This window comes from Haliaeetus albicilla, chromosome 21 (genome assembly GCF_947461875.1).
Source record: "Haliaeetus albicilla chromosome 21, bHalAlb1.1, whole genome shotgun sequence".
NCBI lineage: Eukaryota > Metazoa > Chordata > Aves > Accipitriformes > Accipitridae > Haliaeetus > Haliaeetus albicilla.
In genome coordinates, this window is record NC_091503.1 from 709,413 (window position 1) to 722,690 (window position 13,278).

The following is a 13,278-nucleotide window of genomic DNA, read 5'->3' on the forward strand; positions in this document are numbered from 1 at the left end:
AATACTTGGTGCAGCCCTTTCTCTTTGCAAGATCATCGTTCTCAGTGAGATTACCTCAGAGGTGGAGGGAAAAAAGCCAGTCATCAGTCATTAACCTTCATTTGGCAAGCAAAAACCACCGCCATCTCCCCTGTTCCCACCTAGGGCGAGGACAAATTTACTTGCAGTGTCCATTTCCACTTTTTGGGTAATGAAGAAGTGTAGTCTGCATCAGATCGCAGTCTGAATCCTCTTCCCCAGTTCTGAATGGCTGTTCTGTCTGTTTAGCTTCAATAACGTTTTCAGAGCTCTCTCTGCTCTTAGGAATTCAGCACTGGGGTCTTTTGCAAGCAAAAATATTAAAAGCAGCTACTGGCTTGTGGAAGAAGTTTCTGCAGAAGAGCATTAGAGAAATAATTGTTAGTCCTATTTCTTTGGACATATGGGAAAATCAGATGCTTTCTGCTTGTAAATAAAAAAAACCAAAACAAATGAAAAGACCCAGCTATAGTGGATCCCACTATCTCCACAGCTATGGTTTTGGATAATACATGAAGGAGCAATTGATGCTGCCAGAAAATCAAGAGATAGTTTACAGAGAGAAGTACCTTTTTCAGGAGTACATATAGTTTGAGGGCCAGAAAAGAAAATTCCAGTATTTAAAATGTATTCTAGTTTTATTGGCTGTGAAAAGATCAATCTATTTTATTGCCAAGTATAATTGTTAAGGCTCATCTGCCTTCAGATACTTAATCAACATAATGCTAATAGTTTTGTACAGTGTGCAGTTCTGTAGGTTTTGGCATCCAGCAGAGAGAAGTTTTACGTGCGTGTATCCTTTTTTTGAAAGCAATATGCTCAGTTCCTTGAAATGTAAGAGGTTGGGCTGAGAGCCTGAGTGAAAACTACCCTTAAAACTCAGAAACTTTCACATAATCTAAACTTATTTAAATATGACTTGGGAAGTTAGGTGTTCTCAATCATTTACAAAAATCTAGATTTGGAGGTATTAAGCATAGTTGTTGTGGTAAAGCTTATAAAGCTGCTTTCGTTCACATTTAGGATAGGAAACAAACATGGTTAATATTTGGACAAACATATTTTTTATTTTTGTGAAGGTAGGAAGGGCTAAATGTGTGTGTGTGTGAAAAAAAACTATTGCACACCCATCAGCTTCGTATTTATTTATTTGAGGTTTCTTTATTGTTTTTATTTTTTATGGCAAATGTATTAGTAAATGACATTTTCCCCTCTCTTATTTTCTCATTATGTTTTTCAGACTTTGTTTGAGCCAGCACTGGTTAAATAAGCATTTTGATCTGTCCATGAAATAATGAGGAATACTTTGCACTCAGTTGTACTATTAGCAAAGTAAAACTCAAGTTGATCTGTTTAAAATGTTGTGTGCAAAACCCGATAAATTAAGTAATAACATTTCCTATCCATTAAAATATAAAAGCTGCAACTGAATGGGAGATGAACACATTTACCTATTATTGTGCAGTGCTATTCTGAAAGCAGTCATTTTTGCTAACTGTCCCGAAGCTTCAAGCTTTAGAAGACCTCTGTTGATGTCCTTGAATGTTGCCTCAAGTGGTCCATGAAAAGCCTAGAAGCTCCAGGCATCTTTGAAATGGCTGCTGTCACTTCAGCAGCTCTAACGTGAAAAAGGGCCTTTTGGACATTCGGTCACACTCTTCTAGTGAAAAGCCGAGTATATCACGGAGAGTAGCATCTCCTGCAGTTTTCTTTCACTCAGAGGAGCAGTGAACAAATGCAAGTATTAAAGGAAAAGCCCCTTCTGATTCTGATTTCTGCTCTGAGGTCAAGGCTTCAGCTTGAAAGTCTTAAGCTGTCATTTCTTCCAGGAGTTTTCTTCTACTCAGAATTACTGTTCGAAGACTGGCTCCTTCATAATAACTTAACTTGGCCTCTGGAAGTAAAGGAGAACTCTTGTTCTCTTCTCTTTGGTAAGAGGTGTTGGCAGCTGTGTGGCACCTGAATCAGGCCCATTTCCCAAAACAGCTCTTCAGGAAATCTTCGGACACTAACAGCTGTAACAAATCCGGTTCCCCAAGTGCACACAACCTGCCACTTCTTCCATTTCAATACTAACTGTACATATGATAACTCACCCAAAACCTCATCTCCAGGCTCATAGCAAGGGATTGATAGGGAGTGAGTGCTTTGGACTTGTGATATCTTTTTGATTTTCACGATTTTTACATACTGCAGAGAAACACCAGAACTGAATAAAGTAAATAACAAAATATCTGATAAGGAAAGTTTTTACAGCTGTGGCTTGGGGTGGTACCTGAGAAGCTAAGACATCTTCAGAGCCAGTTTTTAGGTGATTGCTGCAATGAGTATTACATTTACATTTGTAGTGTGGATGGCAGACACTAATTCATAGGAATGGATCGTAGGAATTCTTTCACACCTGTTTATCGAGAATTTACCAGACATTTTTCTGGATTAAAATTTTGCTATAAACCTGCTGTTCTGTACTGATCTCAAGTGTGGACTTGCTGCTGTCAGTGGTTGTCAGCTGACTGTACAATAAGGTTGGTTAGGTTTAGTATTCTGTGTTATCAGCTCTACTGAATTGACAAATCTGATAGATGCTCAGTGTCTGTGCTTGCTGCAGCCACAGATAACCACGCTGTCTCTACTACTCAAGGGGAGATTGCTCCGTCACGACATTTCATTCTCTCTGTCCGGTTTTCTCTGGAACCAGAGCATTTTCCACCCACTTTGCTCTTCTGGTGAGCTCTAGGTGTCAACAACTGTTTTGCCAACGCCGAGTCCTCCTGCCTGTGGCAGGTGCCTTCAGTCTACGCCACTGAAGCAGAACGTCCCTGAGCAGCAGAACCACCTTCACCGCTGAGACGCCCTGGGCAGGAGCCCTGAAAATGCCCAGTGACATGAAACTTGCCAAACTTTGCAGAAACGCGTCTCCTTTTTGCTAACAGTTTGCTCCACAGGCATTCAAAATGTTACCGGTAATAGTCTCTCTGTTTATTTGCAAAAGTTGAGCACCACAGTCCATAAGCTATTTAAGATAGCATAACATGTTCCCAGTTAATGACTGGTCCAATTCCATGCTATGCTGCAAACATATCACAACATAATGTCTGTTTATTATTTTCAGTCATTTTGCAAAAAGTCTGCATGAAACAGCCTTTTAGCTTGCAAAGTGACTGAAAATGTTTGCAGTAGAATAAAGGGAAATTTAAGTTGAATTCTGGACGTTGTTATCAAGTGGAGGGTATTGACGGATGTCTTCAGGCCTGGGATGGAAACCAACACAGGATCCTCACTTCATCCATCCAGGTGCTCCTTTGCCGTCCTGGGAAAGCATCTTACTCCATCCCCGCACTGATCCTCCTGACCACAAAAGCTTCTCCTCTGCAGTGGCAAAAAATATGGTGTTAATACGTTCATTCTTTAAATGGAAGTCTTTGTTACAAAATGCTGGAATAACCACTGAAGTCTGCATATACAGATGGGAATTTTGACTTTCTCTCCGGAAGGTGGACGCCTCTCTGTGGGTCTCAGGCTGCAGGACAAGCCCGTGGCCCCTCACTGGGCCTGGGCGCTGGAAGATGCTCTTGAAGCGCGTGGGAGGTGTGCGCTTGTCGAGGATCCGTGCTGGCAGGGCAGGGAGCTGTGGGAGGCAGTCACAAGGGCATGCGGCACCAGGAGTGATGAGAAAGAGATTAACAGGGCTTCTCTGAGACTCCGCGGGTCCAAGAGCCCGACTTCCCTGGTGCGCTGAAGGAGGGGCAGGCAGAGATTTTGCCCATCAGGTTTGGAAGTGGAGTTATCTGTATGCATTCATGTGCCCAGGTAAGCAAGAAAATAAGCAAACTGTCTTTCCCGCAGCTGGGAGAGGAAAAAAAGCCATTAGCAAATAGCAATACTTAATGATAAAGACAGCGTATATGGCTAAGAGATAATGTAGGTGTAGAGAGAATATGGACAGCTGAGCAGATTTCCCATCAGCTGTCATCACTGCTGTGGGGGAACTGGTCAAGGCTGACTGAGATGACTCTGTCAGAACTTCCAGGAGTCCAACTCCCAAAGTGATGAAGTAGGAAGCACCACGCATGGCACTGCTGGTTTGGACAACTACAGGACCTGTTTTTTTTATCAAGTCCTTTTTATTCTTTCACACTTTTGAGTCCATTTCCATTATGAATTACATGGAAATATAGAAATACTGTTCAAAGTCTTTTTTGCAGTGCGGTACTGCACCACACTAGGACATTTTTTTAAGTTCACCCTTTGGTCTTGAAAAGTTTGTATATCTAAATGTGCACTTTAATTTTGTTCTGTATTTCTCCCAACGCACAAGGGATTTAGTGAATTCAAACTATTAACAAATATTGGCAGTCAGGTCTTTGTTTTTTCAGCTTGCATGCCAAGTGTTAGCAGGATTCAATTTAAAATGGTTGAGATAATGATCTCTCTCCTTGTAGCATGTTACTTTATCTAGCCTGTACAGCCTGTTTTTCTCTCAGACACTCAAGTTACATGCCGTGGAAGCTTTTAAAGCAGATAAATAGTAAAATCCAAACACTGCCTGATTTCTTTGTACCTGTGGCAAATTTAGCTTTGAAAAAATATTCTCAGATTTAAATGGGTAAGTGCAAATTTTTTATTACGTCTGTTAAAAGTATATATTAACTGGAAAATGACAGGCTCCATTGGCTCCCAAAGGTAATACACATCATAATTTTGAATTGTACTCAAACTGAACTGTGAAATCAGTTTAATTTTATATTATAAAAAATAATATAAATTAGTTTGATTTTATATTTTCATCTAATTCTTTTACATTTGCAGGTACAGTTCAGTAAAATAGTTCATTAATTTTAGTTAGGCTTTTGCTTTAGTGTTCAGAAGGTCTCACAATATGTTCTTCTAGAACCACTCAAAGGAGTTTAAACCAATGATTCCCTTTCCACTGTTGTTTCTTCCATGGTGAAAGTAAGGCAGCATTGGGAATTGTTGGCTGGAAGCCCTCCTTCCCTGGAGGTCTCTAGTCCAACCTCCCACTCAGAGCACTCCGTCCACCGGCACCACGTCAGGTCAGCTGGGCACTGTCCACCTAGCTCGAAAAATGCTAAAGGTAGAGAAGGACATATATCTATACATACATCAGTATAACTTTTCAAAGTTTAGCTTTCCATTTCAAATTCTGAAACTGTTACAGTTATACAGAGGGAATTCATGGAAGAGAGTGGAACATGGTCTCTTTTTAACAAATTCTGGTTTAGTTGTAGAAAGTTTCACAGCTTTGCTGGTGGATCTACTCTATGACATCTGTAAAATCAATAGAAAGGGAGAGAGGAGCTGCTTTCCTGGAGTTTGTGGTGTTCTGCCTCGTCTCAGGCATGGAATAAACACTAAAAGCTGTGTAGGATGGTGTGCGGAATGAACCTTGAATATACAGAACTGGGCAGGGTATAGGTATGATTTGAGTCTGAGCATAATTCTAAGCCTTTGAAACAGGAAACTTTTTTCAACACAAAAGGTATGCTTTTAGGTATGTTATTTGGTTATTAAAAATGATGAGGTAAATTCATTTATAAGAGTCTGTAATATTTGAATGTGTCTATACTACTTACTATACGTGATGTCTTGCCTGTCTTACCACTAATCGGAAGAGAGGTTCATGACTGAAGATCTCATTATATGTGATTTAACTTCTATAGTTTCAATATCTAAACATCTCCACAGTGACTTGATTTATGCAAAGAGTTGGTCTTGAAAGTATTGCTTATTCTTAGGGAACAATCTTTTCTTGGTGTCTATTTTATCTCCTGAATTCCATCTCTTTCCTGTCAATATTACTTCATGTTTTGTAGTATCCTGTTCTTAGTATGTGCTGGTGTTTTTCCTGCGTAATAATACAATTTCTCTACTTAAAAGAATAGTAATTATTGGAGAATAATCAACTGTTGTCATCTCTTGCTAAACCAGAAAAACATTAACAGAGCATACGGACGGTGGTTCAGAAATTGCCCCTTTTACTCCACTGCAAAGGGAGAAATAGTAAGTACATTAAATCAATACAAGTGAAGTTTTTGCAATGGAAGGAATGAAACATTTTTTGTGCTGACGCTAGAAAGAAGCATGACAACCAATTGTGTGACAGCCTGTTATCAGCACGTCAGCACTTGCAAACTTGTTTCTGGTATTAGGACAATGTGATTTTCTTGGATGAGCTCGCTCTTAGGTAGCATATGTAGAAGAAGAATTTCTGGGTTAACTAAAAGCAGGTTTATTTTAAGTCATTGGACGCTTTCTTCTAAAATTCCAGTTTATCCCCAGATCTCCCTTTCACAACACATTTCTTTGCAGATTGTCATATTGTATGACCTGAAAAAGTTTACAGGGAAACATCACACCAGAAAGAAGCAGAGAATCTGTGGCTGCAGTTACAGGGAGAGATAGGGGTTCTCACCCACATCAAAAAGATTGTAATGGCACTCTGAAGGTGTTTGGGAGTAGTCAGCGTAGATTTATGAAGGGGAAATCAAGTCTGAACAACCTGACAGCCTTCCACGATGAGATGACTGGCTTGGCAGAGGAGGGGAGAGCGGTGGGTACTGTTTATTGTGAGTTTGGAAAGGCTTTCAACATTGCCTCCCGTAACATCCCTCAGACGAGCTGGTGAAGTGTAGGGTAGGTGAGTAGACAGCGATTGAAAACTAGCTGACCTGCTGGGCTCCGACGCTTGTCAGCAGCAGCACGAAGCCCAGCTGGAGGCCAGCCGCTCGCGGCGTGCCCCAGGGGCCAGTACTGGGTCCAATCCTGCTTAACGTCGTTAATGAGCTGGATGACGGGTCAGCGCACTCTCAGCGAGTTGGCAGATAATGCAGAACCAGGCCAGGGAGGTTAGTGGTTAATTAACAAGACGAATGTGCTGCTCTTTAGCGGGACCCTGACAGGCTGGAGCATGGAGCCAGCAGGAACCTCCTGAGGTTTAGCAAGGGGGAATGCCAAGTCCTGCACTTGGGAGGAATAACCTCACAAAGTTTAACAGCGGGAAACGCAAAGTCCTAAACACCAGGAGGAACAACCCCACACACCAGCATAGGCTGAGGGGCGAGTGGCTGGCGAGCAGCTCTGCACAGAAGGACCCAGGGGTCCTGATGGCCAACAGGTTGAACACGAGCCAGCAGTGCGCCCTTGCCGCTAAGAAGGCCAACGGCGTCCAGGGCTGCCTTAGGAAAGGTCGTCCTTCCCCTCTGGTCAGCTCTGCTCAGCCACATCTGGGCTGCTGTGCCTGGGTTTGGGCTCCCCAGGGCAAGAAGGTCATGGACATAGTGTAGCATGTCCAGCAAAGGGCCACAAAGATGATTAAGGAATTGGAGCATGTGTCCTAATAATAACAAAACAATATCTTATTTACATAATAATTTTTTAATCTGTTTTATCTATATTTGGTTTTGTTTATTATTTACTTTGATTGATTTATTTATTTTTTCACTTACAAAATAAATTTTATTATGTAAAACAACAACATATCAAGCCAAAGTAAGAGAGTAAGCAGAAATAACAGTGATTTTTTTAAATTTTATTTTAACCTGTGTTCTTTTGAGAACTGATTTGGCTGAGAAGTGTGATATTACCTGTTTTGTAATTCAAAAAATGGTGAAAGATTTCAGTGTTTTGGAAAGTGAAGGGGGGTGGGCATGCCTTAAGGACTACCATCACACAATCTCTAAAAACTGAAGCTGTGTGACACAAAGTTTGATTTTAGAAGGAGCTGGTGTTACATCAAGATTGAGCACATCATAAAATAATTATGAAAGCGAATATTTCATTTTTGTGATATATCGTTTAATAATAATTTTTAAATCATACAAATATATTGCCTTTCTTTGGATATCTGTGTTGGAAAAGCATTTCAGGGAAAGATGGGAAAGAGGTAGGAAAATGAGAGGTGTAGCAGACTCTTAAATGTACTTTCCACACTAAGCCAATAAACCCCAAGTTTGTTGTGCCCTAAAGCCAAATGTTAAGCTTTAACTTTGCCCTCAGATGGCAGCTAAAAAGGATCAGCACAATTTTAAGATGGGATCCTACAGGCACAGCTCAGCCTTATCAAAAGTGACCCCTTGGCCTCCCCTGTCCCACCCCAGGTAACCATATAAAGTAAATCCTAAGCTAAAAGTGACCTGCTTCTGGCAATACTCACTGTCTTAGGGTCACACTCTACTGACAATGTTTGAATTAAAAAGTCCTAACAGAAACGATTTATAAACTCTATGAACAACCTTGTCCTAAAGAAACGTTTTGTCCATTTGTGATGAATTGCTGCAGACTGGCCCTTTTACAATTGCATGTTTACAGAAAGAATGAAGTGAAATCAAAGTGCTATCAAAGATCTCTTCATTACGTGCTAAAAACCCCCGACTTGGTATCTGAGTAACCTGTTGGTGGTACAAGGTTTGTAGTCTTGCTCGTCTGCATGATAGGCATGCAAAAACCAGATTAAACCATTGCTTTTCAGGAGACAGACAGCCTCGTGATCCCTGAGACTTGTTTCCTCTCCCTCTCTGGGTGCCTGTGGACTTGGTTGACTACTCACTGTTAAGGCTGTGGAAAAATTGCCGTTGTTATGGTGACAGTGGGGAGCAGCCGGTGGATGCAATTGTCCTCGCACCTTCATTTGCACAAGTGCTGCTCCTGGATAGAGGGTATAAAAGCAGGCGGAAGGAGAGAAGGGATCCCCTCTGGGACCCCCAGCAAGTCACCGTAGTACCAGTCTTTGGGAACTGCAGCTGAGCTGTGAAATGCCAGCATTTTGGACTCAGTTCCCCTCACAGGACACTATTTGGGTCTGTTCACCTTTCTAGCTTTCAGCCAAGTCATTATGAATTTCTTTTTGAGCGAATTGATCCCAGATAGTCAGGCCTCAGGGCAGCAAGAGCTTGAGATTTTTCACATCTAGCCCAGAGGTGATGAAGAGAAAGAAGCCCCAAAAGGATAGGAAGATGGACATCCCGATATAAAAGTAGAAGCTGTTGCAGAATAGGCTGAAGCATTGTTTATTGTTTGTTTAGTATATAAATGAAATCCGTAGAACTAGCTTCACCCATATGCCACTTTTTTCACAGAAGATGACCTGTTGGTTGTTGGAGACAGTCTAGTTTATCCGGTACTTCCATGAGAGATTTTCCCAGCCTGAGAATTTACTATTTAAAAATACAAAATCCCTCACATTTAATTTTACATCCAGTTGCCTTCCTCATTTTATCTAAATTAATAATTTGTTCGAATGATTTATTTTTTGGAATAAGCTTATCCCTACACACAGAGACTTTATCAAAGTACAACATGTGTATTTGTATTAATGGTGTGATTTACTGGTAGGATTTTCTGTCCAGCGCCAGAGTTCTCTATCTCCAGTGATTATTTCAGTCATCACATGCTTTACTTACTTATTTTTTGGCTGACCTATTGTAGGCATTGTCTTTCATTAATAAGCGTCAGTCAGGAAAATCGTGACTTGCAAATTGCACGCTCCTTCAGTACTTAGAAGCTATCAGCTGTTGGTGATGAGTACAGAGAAAACATGAAAGAATGGCCTTGTGAGTAAGGCTTTTGTGCAGGACTCAAAAAAATTTGTTTTAATTTGTGGTTCTGCCATACAATTCTTATGTGGCCTCTGGAGAATTGTGTAGGTTCAGAATACAAGCTGTATAAACATGATAATGATAATTCCTCCACTTTGTATTTACCTTGCTATTGCATTACAACCTTTTCAGAAAATGCTATAGCTTTTACTACACTTGCATGATGGCTAGAACAGTGGTCTGCGGGCTCTTTTGGGTCCACAGCAACACAAAAATAGTGTTAGAAGCAACAAACCATCGCTCTTTTTGCTGATGTTCAATGGAAAATAATAGGTGGGCCTGCTGTGACCTGTCCTGGAGGCATGGCATTAATGTGTTGTAGAGTCGTACACATCAGCCATTTCTAATTTCATATCATTTATCCAGAGGATGGCTGTAAGAATCAGAGAAAAACAGTGAAAAAACATTTCTTCATCAGACTCAATCACCCATAAATACTGGTGAAATAGATTTGTGTCTGAACTGGCAACCCTTTCTTAACCCTTCATCAGGGACGATGTGCTGTCCCTGGACCAGGACAATGCTGTAAGTGTGTGGAATGAGTGGAAGGCTGAAATGAGTCCCTGGTGACACCAGTTTGGAGAGAGTGCCTACAAGGTTTACATGTGTTTCATCAAAATGATGTCCAATGTCAGAAATCTATGTTGCAAGAATTATCAGGTTTATTAAGAATTATATAGAGTTCCTCCAGAAAGGACGGGATCTGATATCCAGTTATCCTAATTTCATCTGAAGCTTCAGCATGAAACTGAATCATATTCCACATCTTTTTTCCTTAGTGAACATGAACGAAGTTGTATTTGTGTCGCTAGGAATGCATGGTTTTACACCCAAAATGTAATTTCTGACTTCCCGGGGAAAGCTCTCCAATTTCAAACAGGAAATAAGAAAACAAATGGTTTCACCTTCAAGTTACTTCAAAACACTTAATTTGGCTGGTCACATCCTCTGTAGCCAGCAGCTGTCAAGAGCTAACTTCCAGAAAAGTAATAAAAAGGCTGGACAATTACACTATGCCACACTTGGGTAGAATATCCTTCCCTGACCCCTGAAGGTGAACGGTTAGCATCTGACATGAAGTAAGATCCTGGCATCCTTTGTTTGCATATTCACAAATACTGGTAATGATCACTGGGGTTTAGCCCAGTTTCTCCGGGAAGTGAGAATTCATGCTGTTCTCCCTGAATTTAAAGAAATCCCTGCGGCTGTTTGTTCAGCAGATCATTCAAAGCACTTCGCTGGAGAAATGTATTAAATATACAGGCTGAGAATTGGGAATTTTCACACACAAATCAATTCTGACAAGAGCAGACCAGAAACAAATGCTCAGGTTAGTTTAATATTCCACCCTGACAGCCCATGTGGAGAGCTGACAACCACTCGCCTGGCTCGGACTATTGGAAAGCATCAAAGAATTTTCAAAATTTGGCAGCACTTAGTGCAACTGCAATTGTTGACAAGACAGGACTTGAGCCCTGGTGGTTCCTGGAGGCGATTCTGCACACAAAGTCATGGTAGAATGAAGCACTTATAAATCTGATTTAAAACTTGCAACTCTTAACCGTGTAATATCCAAGACTTCAGGCTGTCATAGTTGAAGATCATTAGGAAAGCTGTCACAAACTCTCTTCTTGACCTGTTGAGAGAGTTCATGGTCTAGAAAAACCATTTGACTCACATGAGTTTCTACTTTTCAAAGTTTTTTGCATTTTTGAGAGAGATTTTTTTTTGCCACTGAAGGAGGCAGTAGAAGGAAAGCAAGAGAGTCGTTGATGCATATAGTGTGTAGCACTTTGTCAACTCATGCAGGGATAGCATTGAAGTTCCTCCAACTCTGTGTAACTGAGGACCTCCAGAGGAGAAACCTTGACTCAGTTTCTGGCATCTGCAGCAGGAGACAGGCAGGAGATGGAGCCAGGAGCAATAAAGCGCAAGGATTTAAGGTGGCAGCCTGAACTTTGGAAGCAGATACTTGCATTGGCAGGAGCTGAAACAGCCCCAGGATCACAAAGAACACCTACTGAAGCAACACGAGGAGTCATGCTGCACAGTCTCTCCTTTCACCGGCCATGTGGCGTTTGGGACTGAGACATGAGTTTGCAAGGAAGCTGGCAGAAGTAGTTTAAACCCAAATAAATGTTCTTAGGTTTTACGCTTTGACATGAACTTTCTATGCCTATCTGAAACATCCAATTTCCTATCTTTCACTGTTTTGCACTCTCAGAAGAGTTCATTCTAGCTTTATTCTGTATTTATCTCCATGTTTCTTCATTCTTCTTTTTTATTGTTTCCTGTGCTGTTACAATCCTCGTGCTTCTCCCTGATGATCAGCTGCTTTCACATGGGTCCCCTTTTTCCAACCCCATCCGCCCTTCTTGTCTGCCTTGAGCTCTTCCAGGTTCCCGCAGGCGATGGTCTACGATGGACCCTGCGCTCAGAACCACCTCCCGATCCCCTCTGCTACCCCTGCACACACGGCGCACGTCCTCCCATCGCTCCTGCATCCTGCCGTACGTGATGCTTGACTGAGGCTTGCAATAGGAGAGAGTGTAGGCAGCAGCGGAAACCAAGGCAGCCTGGAGAACAGAAATCCCATGCAAGGTGAGCCCTCAGGGATTCCCTCCTAATCCTGGAAGGGTTGCCGTCAAGCCGGAGGGCGATGGCTCTGCTGGGAGATGCCGTGTGCTGTGCCAGAGACCGAGTTCGCTCACTGTTCCTTGGAGTAACTTGGGTGCGCTGGAATCGGAGGGGCTTTCGTTGTAAGTAAGTGCTGCACTTCAGTGTACTTGTTAGTGCTATTACTAAGAGCCTGTCAAAACTAATTTTGATGAAATGAACCTTCGTTAAAGTTGAAATTACTTTAATAAAAATTGTGGGGAGGGGAAAGGCATCTGAGAGAGTTTCACAGCTGCGTGAGTGGACTCTTCCTCCCTGCTCCCTGGCCAACTTCATCTCCAGGCCCAGACAATTCGGTTCTTAACGATAATATTGTGCAAAGTTTCTGCAGTTGTTCTAGTGTTTAATGAAAACAAATTTCAAGTGCTGCTGGCCAAAATGACTGATTCCCTTCAGGCTAGTCTATCTCTAGGTCCTACTAAATTTTCTTTCTTTCAGGTCTCTCAAAGATGATGTATAGCAATACTGTCCGGAAGGACTAGCAGTGTGTTTACTGCATATTTGATTCAAGAATGGATTACTTAAATATACAAAATGGGTTTGATTTTTGTTTTAAGCTTTGCTATGTGTGGTTTCTTTGCTTTCAGGGGTGCGCTGTCTTTTCAAAAGATAACATTCCAAGTCAGAAATACAAAAAAATTAGCAGATGCATATAATGAAAACAAGGCAATACAACTCAGCCAGTTTATTGTATAGCGGAGAGTAGGGGAAAAATGTTCATTGCAGACAAATCATCCATCTCAATAAATAGTTATTACATTCTAAGCTCTAAGGATTTTTCCTATATGGTTTTGCTATAAGGCAGAAGACATAGCAATTCTTTTTTCTTTTTTAAACAGCTCTTTGTGTACATGAAGAATAGTGAACTACAGGGATTGTTTATATTGGACCACAATGCAAATTGTATCCAAGGGATTGCAGGGGGCAATGGAGAGCATCCATTCGTTTGGTTTGTTTTCAGTTTGTGTGC